General features: G+C 54.5%; 1 long non-coding RNA gene across 1 annotated transcript; it reads left to right on the top strand.

Moving 5' to 3' along the window:
• Positions 1-743: 743 nt before the first annotated feature.
• LOC127484842 (uncharacterized) lies at positions 744-7069 on the top strand. Its single transcript, XR_007912013.2, has 3 exons — positions 744-1253; positions 4273-4324; positions 6813-7069. It is a non-coding gene; the product is annotated as an uncharacterized lncRNA (long non-coding RNA).
• The last annotated feature ends 669 nt before the right edge of the window (positions 7070-7738 follow it).

Raw genomic sequence — 7738 nt, 5'->3', positions numbered from 1 at the left:
ATCCAAGATAGGATGCTGGCATCCCAGGTTACAGCTTAACCCACTGTACCACAATGCTGGCTCCAACATCTGTTTTTTTAATTTTTTAATTTATTTATTTGAGAGGCAGAGAGAGAGAGAGGAATCTTCTATCTGATTCATTACCCAAATGCCCACAATAGCCAGGGCTGGACCACGCTGAAGCCAGGAGCCAGGAGCCAGGAACTCCATCCAGGTCTCCCACATAAGTGGCTGAGACCCAGCTGACTGATGGGCTACCTGCTGCCTCCCAGGGTCTGCATTAGCAGAAGACTGGAACTGGAACTCACGCACTCCCATATGGGATGTGGGCATTTACCAATCGCCTGCCTCTTTTTTTTTTTTTTTTTTATAAAATGAAAAAAACACGCCTGGATCTGAGGGCCTATTATTTAGAACGCCACTGGGTGCAAGGAAGAGAAGTTTGAAGCCTGCTGCAACTCCGAAGGAGCTTATGGATCCGTTGGGGTCAGTCGAAGCAGAAGCCGGGTGCTCTGATCCTAGGAGTGATGGGCAGGCCTCGTTCTCTCTCCCTCCTCCCGCCCCTACGCTCTTTGTCCTAGTGTGGCTTCCCTCCGCTCCCTCCCGCACCCCACCCCCATTGCTCCTCCCGCCAGCCTCCTCACCCCTCCCCCTCCTTAGCACACAATGGTCCCCCGGTGTGCACACGCTGGAGTCCCTTTCTCCCAGTCCTGAATTCGCGGCCCAGGGCTGGAGGAGGGGCCGGCTGCGGCGGAAGCTGCGCGGAGCCCACGCCCACAGGGAACCGCGTGGGGGGGGGGGGAGGTAGCAGGTGTGCCGGGCGCTGGCTTTCAAGTGCACTGCTGCTCCGGCCGCCGCTGCACCCGCGCGGGGCTGGCTCCCTTATGACCTCCGATTGCGACCGTGGCCTTGGAGGGAGTCTTCCGGCGCCAGCCACGGCCCCCACCCCCACCCCTTCACCCGGTTTCTGTGACACGCAGCAAGTCCAGGATGTTTGCGTTCTGTTTGCTTTTTCGCCGTTTACTCATTCGTGTGCAGAGAGTAGAAAGGAAGTAATAAAATAACCTTGTGCAGCCTGGCGTTGGGCACCGGGACGCTGGGTCGGGGCAGGGGGCGGGGGCGGGGGGCGGAAGAGGCGCTGCCTTCCTCTCCTTGCCTCTCCCTCTCTCCTCCTCCTCCCCCTCCCGCAGCGGGCCCTGGGTGTCCTTGGAAGGAAAGGACTTCCTCAGACGGGGACAGGAGGCGCCACACAGGTGAAACTCGGGTTCTAGATCCTTTAGGGGGGTGCTTCCCGGCCCCACCCCTCCCACCCGCTGCGGAGGGGGTGGGGACGGGGCCCGGGGAGTCCCCCCTGCCACAGTGTGGCACTCACAATGCTGGAAGCGGGTACTTAGAGGGCCGCCGCCTCCCCACGACCCAGCATCCACTGCGAGCACTGGGCAGGAGGGACGGAGGGATCCAAGCAGGACCCCATCTTGCCAAGGAGGCAGCTTCTGGCTCCTGCCGAGGAGTGGATGCAGGTTGTGATTCAGGCGGCCCCGCCTTTTCCATGGTAGCCCCTCACGACATCCTCACGGTTCATCAGGTGGACCTGGGGGGGGGGGGGGTTTCTTTGCACAGTTAGCAACCTGAACAACCGCGCAGCGCGGCATCCACCCAGCAGCGAGGAGGGAAAGAGGAGGGAAAGCCAAGCTGGCTCCCCAGGGAAGCTGAAGTTCCTTATGTCCCAACGCCTCCCCAGCTGGGACGGAGGGGCTGCAGGTCCCGCCCTGTTTGAACCCCCACCCCACCCCCGCTTGACCAGGATACAAACTGCCTTTGGAGAGGCTCTGGATGCGGGGTCGCCCGGGCTCCCCGACCTTATTCACCTTGAGACACGAGAACATTAATCTGCTCCCTCGGCGCTCAGAGGTGCGCTGGACATTATTTCAGGAGTCAGAATGGGCCCTGGTGGAGAACAATGTTGTTCATTGTCTTTGTAATGTGTAATCACATCAGAAAAATTAAATACGGGGTACGAGCTGTGGCCTAATAGGTTAAGCTTCCACCTGCAGTGCTGGCATTCCATATAGGCACCAGTTCGAGTCCCGGCTGCTCCACTTCTGATCCAGCTCCCTGCTAACGTGCCTGGGAAAAGCAGCAGAGCATGGCCCAAGTGCTTAGACCCTGGCACCCATGTGGGAGACCCCGAAGAAGTCCCTGGCTCCTGGCTTCTGCCTGGCCCAGGCATCTGGGGCCATCTGGGGAGTGAACCAACAGATGGACTATCTCTGTGTTTCTCTTTCTGTAACTCTACCTTTCAAATCAATAAATAAATCTTAAAAAAAAAAAAAACTCTTGTCTGGCGCTGTGGCTCACCTGGCTAATCCTCCACCTGAGGCGCCAGCACCCTGGGTTCTAGTCCCGGTCGGGGCACCAGATTCTGTCCCGGTTGCTCCTCTTCCAGGCCAGCTCTCTGCTGTGGCCAGGGAGTGCAGTGGAGGATGGCCCAAGTGCTTGGGCCCTGCACCCCATGGGAGACCAGGAGGAAGCACCTGGCTCCTGGCTTCAGAATGGTGCAGCGCGCCGGCCGTAGCAGCCATTTGGGGGGTGAACCAACGGAAGGAAGACCTTTCTCTCTGTCTCTCTGTCTCTCTCACTGTCTAAATCTGCCTGTCAAAAAAAAAAAAAAAAAAAGAACTCTTGTGGCCAGCTGTGGTGTAGTGGGTTAAACAACCTCCTGCAGCGCTGGCATCCCATATGGACACCAGTTCAAGACCCAGCTGCTCCTCTTCTGATCCAGCTCTCTGCTGTGGCCTGGGAAAGCAGTAGAAGATGGCCCAAGTCCTCGGGCCCCTGCACCCACGTGGGAGACCCGGAAGTAGCTCCTGGCTCCTGGCTTCGGATCGAGTCCAGTTCTGGCCGTTGCACACATCTGGGGAATGAACCATGGGATGGAAGACCTCTCTCTTTCTGTCTCTCCCTCTCTGTCTAACTCTGCCCCTCAAATAAATAAATATAAAAAAAATTAAATACAAACTGTTGGGAAAAATGTTCAATTAAATTTCCTAATGACATTGTCCCAAACTACTCTTTTTTATCATGAAAAATTCAAACATGCACAAAAGTAGACGAGTACATATAAATCCTGAGCTTCCATCTTGTATCCGCTCCCATCCCCTTCCTATAATATCTTCCACTTTTATAAAGTTCACCTTTATTTCAAAAGCAGAGGGAGAGAGGGGATCTTCCATCTGCTGGTTCACTCCCCAAATGACCCCGAGAGCCTGGGGATGGGCCAGGTGGAAGCCAGGAGCTTCCTCCGAATGGCCCACGTGGGCAGCAGGGGCCCAAGCACTCGGGCCATCACCTGTTACCTGCCCAGGCTCATTCATCAGAAGCGGAGCAGCCAGGTCCCCGGTGTTGATTGGCTCCAGGTTTCCCAGGCGACAACCACTGTGCCAGATGCGTGCCCCCGCTCCGTTTTTTATTTGTTTTGAACTAACACATGACTATTGCACGTACTCATGGGGTAGTCCATACGTGTGCACACTGCACAGTGTAAACATAGCTAACAAACATTTAGCCTTCCCTTATGGTGAAAACAGCCAAGCTCCTTTCTGCTACTTGTGTCACAGAAATAGACAGTGCATTCTCCGTGCCTCCTGTGCAACAGGCTGTCTCCACAGTTTTGCCTTTTCCAGAAGGTCGGAGAGTTGGACTCCTATAGTGTGTCGCCTCTTCAGACTGGCTTCTGTCACTGAGCTCTTTTCGCTGAGGTTTTCTTCCTGGCCTTTTGCGGCTTGGTAGTTTCTTTTTTCCTTTTTTTAAGAGTTACAGAGAGGCAGAGAGAGAGAGAGGTCTTCCATCCACTGGTTCACTCCCCAATTGGCTGCAATGGCTGGAGCTGCGCCGATCCAAAGCCAGGACCCAGGAGCGAGCTTCTTCCGGGTCTCCCACGCGGGTGCAGGGGCCCAAGGACTTGGGCCATCTTCTACTGCTTTCCCAGACCACAGCAGAGAGCTGGATTGGAAGTGGAGCAGCCAAGACTCGAACCGGCGCCCATATGGGATGCTGGCACTGCAGGCAGTGGCTTAACGTGCTGTGCCACAGCGCGGGCCATGGTAGCTTTTTTCTTCTTAGTACCTAAGAACCTTCGGTGTGGGCATGCACCAGTTTATCCATTCAACTCCTTTTGACAAAGACCAGGAAACACAACCTAACTTTCTATGTGAGGATGTGCGCCCCCAGCGGCCGCGCACAATTCCTGATCCTGATTCCTTTTTACTCAAGGGTTGGTCCAGTGCTTTGACAGCCACCTCAAGGAGAGGCTTTCTAACTGCAGGTAAATGATTAACATTTCTTATCACCCATTTTAAAAGTGGCAAGGGGCCAGTTTCTTGGCGCTGCGCACGCAGCAGGTTAAGTGTCGCTCCCCCTCTTCGTGGAGGAACGACACAGGACCCTGCGCTGTTCTTTCGTCTGCTCGGCCCTCCCCGGGTTTGCTGCTGGTTCTTCCCGGGTTGGCTACTATCCCTTCCACCTCCGTGGAAGGGCAGTTCCCCCTGGCCACATTCCCCACTTCCGCAGGGGAGCGGCACACCGCCAGCCGGCTCTTCTCGGGGGCTGCACGGGTTCCCTTAGATGTTCCCCATAGATGTTCCTGGTACATGCCGTTTCTCTCCTCCTTTATAGTCCTCCTCCGCCAATCCCAACTCGGCTGCCCACACGCCGAGTACGCTGCTCTCCAATCAGGATCAAGTCCTACAGTTAATTGGTTGAACTGGAGGCAGCTGTGCAAAAGCTGTTTACTTCTCTCCCAGCGCCATATTGTGGGAGAGCAGATGCATAGAATAAGTCCTAATTCGAGTAACTTAGTCTAGTCCGGATTGCTCCCCACAGATCCCCCTTTCTTTTTATTTTTTAGCGTTGATACGCGCCTGTCTTCGGTGTCCCGCGGCACACACTCTGCTCTACTTGCTAGAGTTGCCACAGGCTCTTACAAGTCCTATCAGGCAAACCGAATCCGGGTCCTCTCTTCGCCATGTTGTGAGGAGGTTTTTAGGCGCTGATGCGTGCCTGTGTTCGGTGCCCTGCAGCGCATGCTCTGCTCTGCCTGCAGGGGCTTACAAAACCTATCAGGCAAACCGAATCCAAGCCTTCTCATTGCCTTATTGTGGGGGAGACTTATTAGTGTTGGTTCGTGCCTATCTTCGGTGACCTGCAGCTCATACTCTGGTCGAGCTTTGCTGGCGCTTACCGCCTTAAATCAGGCAGACCGAATCCAAGCCTCCTAATTGTTGCATTGTGGGGAAGCTTTACTGATGTTAATTCGTGCCTGTCTTCGGTGACCTGCGGCTAGCCGCCCAGGTGCTCATCGCCTCACTAATCGGGCAGACCGAATCCAAGCCTTCTAATTGGCATGTTGAGGGGAGGCCTTATTTTTCTCTATTTCTCTATCTCCGGGCATTCCTACCTCTCCCATTTCACTTCTATCTTCCAGCATTCCCATTTCTCTTTTACTTCACTTCCAAACTTCTGTTTCTCTTATCCCCGCAGCTTCCCGGCACCTCGCCGCTTCAGCCCGCGCGCCTCTCTCATCTGCGCAGCTTCCCGGCTTTGCGCGGCTCGGTCGCGGGCTCCACGCTTAACCCTTTCGCGTCTGAACCACGGCCTACGCCAGCGTTCCCTATCTATTCACGCCCCGTGCTCTCTCTGCACGCGGCGGCTTCCGCGAGTAACACAGCGTAGCTTGCGTCTCCACCACTAGCATTCAATCCAAGTTCCCCGGGCTAGCCTGGCAAATTCAACCCAGCGTACGTCTCCGCCCCACGGTTTGGCTTCCCGTCCTTTGCTCCCCGGGCTAATCAGACGGATCCCAACCTGGCTTGCGTCTCAGCTTCTAGTTTCAACTTTTCGCCCCCTATTCCCGGGCTAACTTGGGAATCCCAAAGTGGCTTTCGTATCCGCCTCGGCCTGCCCCCTGCGGCTTCAATTTCCCTAACATTTTTCTCTACCCGGTATGTTTCCCTAAGTTTTCTTCCAACGATATTCCTCCCTCATTTCTCCTGGCCTCTCCCCACAGTCCGCATCTGAGTCTGTTTGTTCTAGCTTTCACTTTCGCTTTCGACCTTAGAGATTTCTCCCAGCTTCCCCCTGTAGTCCGTATCCGAGTCTATGCCTAGGCTTTCAATAGCTTCTTCCGGCACCCTTTTCGTCCGGCTTTTCCCTAGGCTGTTTGCTAGTTTCTCTCTCCGATATTTTCCCTAGTTCTTCCCGTTTCTTCCCTCCTAAGTTTCATATCCGTCCTAAGTTTCCTATCCGAGCTAGGTTTCCTATCCGAGTCACGGCACCATTATGTCGCTCCCCCTCTTCATGGAGGAACGACACAGGACCCTGCGCTGTTCTTTCGTCTGCTCGGCCCTCCCCGGGTTTGCTGCTGGTTCTTCCCGGGTTGGCTACTATCCCTTCCACCTCCGTGGAAGGGCAGTTCCCCCTGGCCACATTCCCCACTTCCGCAGGGGAGCGGCACACCGCCAGCCGGCTCTTCTCGGGGGCTGCACGGGTTCCCTTAGATGTTCCCCATAGATGTTCCTGGTACATGCCGTTTCTCTCCTCCTTTATAGTCCTCCTCCGCCAATCCCAACTCGGCTGCCCACACGCCGAGTACGCTGCTCTCCAATCAGGATCAAGTCCTACAGTTAATTGGTTGAACTGGAGGCAGCTGTGCGAAAGCTGTTTACTTCTCTCCCAGCGCCATATTGTGGGAGAGCAGATGCATAGAATAAGTCCTAATTCGAGTAACTTAGTCTAGTCCGGATTGCTCCCCACAGTTAAGCCACCGCCTGCGATGTCAGCATCCCTTATCAGAGCACGGAGCCACTTCCATTTCAGCTCCCTGCTAACGCACCTGGGAAAGCAGGGGAAGATGGCCCAAGTCCTTGGGCCCCTGCACCCACGTGGGAGACCCGGATGAAGCTCCTGGCTCCTGGCTTCGGATCGGCCCAATTCCAGCCGTTGCAGCCATCTAGGGAGTGTACCAGCAGATGGAAGACCTCTCTTTCTCTCTCTCTGCCTCTGCCTCTCTAACTCTGCCTTTCAAATAAATACATAAATATTTTAAAAAAAAATTAATTGCTCTAGGCCAACACTGTGGTGCAGTGGGTTAAGCTGCTGCTTCCAATGCCAGCATCCCCTATGAGAGTATAGGTTCGAGTCCCAGCTACTACACTTCTGATGCTGCTCTCTGCTAATGTGCCTGGGAAAGCAGCAGATGATGGCCCAAGAACTTGAGCCATTGCCACCCATGTGGGAAATCCAGATGAAGTTCTGGGCTCCTGGCTTCAGCCTGGCCCAGACCTAGCTGTTGTGGCCATCTGGGGAGTGAACCAGTGGATGGAAGACCTCTGTGTGTGTGTGTGTGTGTGTCTTTCCTTTGATCTCTGTTGCTTTGCCTTTCAAATAAATACATAAATCTTTCTTAAAAATTAACTGCTTTCCTAACTGCCCAGTAATGGATGCATATTTTTAAAAAGCAGTAATTTAAAAATTAAATTAAATTTGGCAACAGTTGAAATTAAAAGATCTGGCGTCCCATATTAGAGCATCTGGGTTAGATTCTTGGCTCCAACTCCTGACTCCAGCTTCTTGCCAATTCAGGTCTTGGGAGGCAGCAGGCGATGGCTCAAGTGATTGGGTTCCTGACACCCACGTGGGAGCTCTCAATTGAGATCCCTGCTCCTGGGGCCGACGCTGTGGT

Source organism: Oryctolagus cuniculus, chromosome X (assembly GCF_964237555.1).
Source record: "Oryctolagus cuniculus chromosome X, mOryCun1.1, whole genome shotgun sequence".
Classification (NCBI taxonomy): domain Eukaryota; kingdom Metazoa; phylum Chordata; class Mammalia; order Lagomorpha; family Leporidae; genus Oryctolagus; species Oryctolagus cuniculus.
The sequence above is the reverse complement of the archived record's forward strand: the minus strand, read 5'-3'. Positions and strand labels throughout refer to the sequence as shown.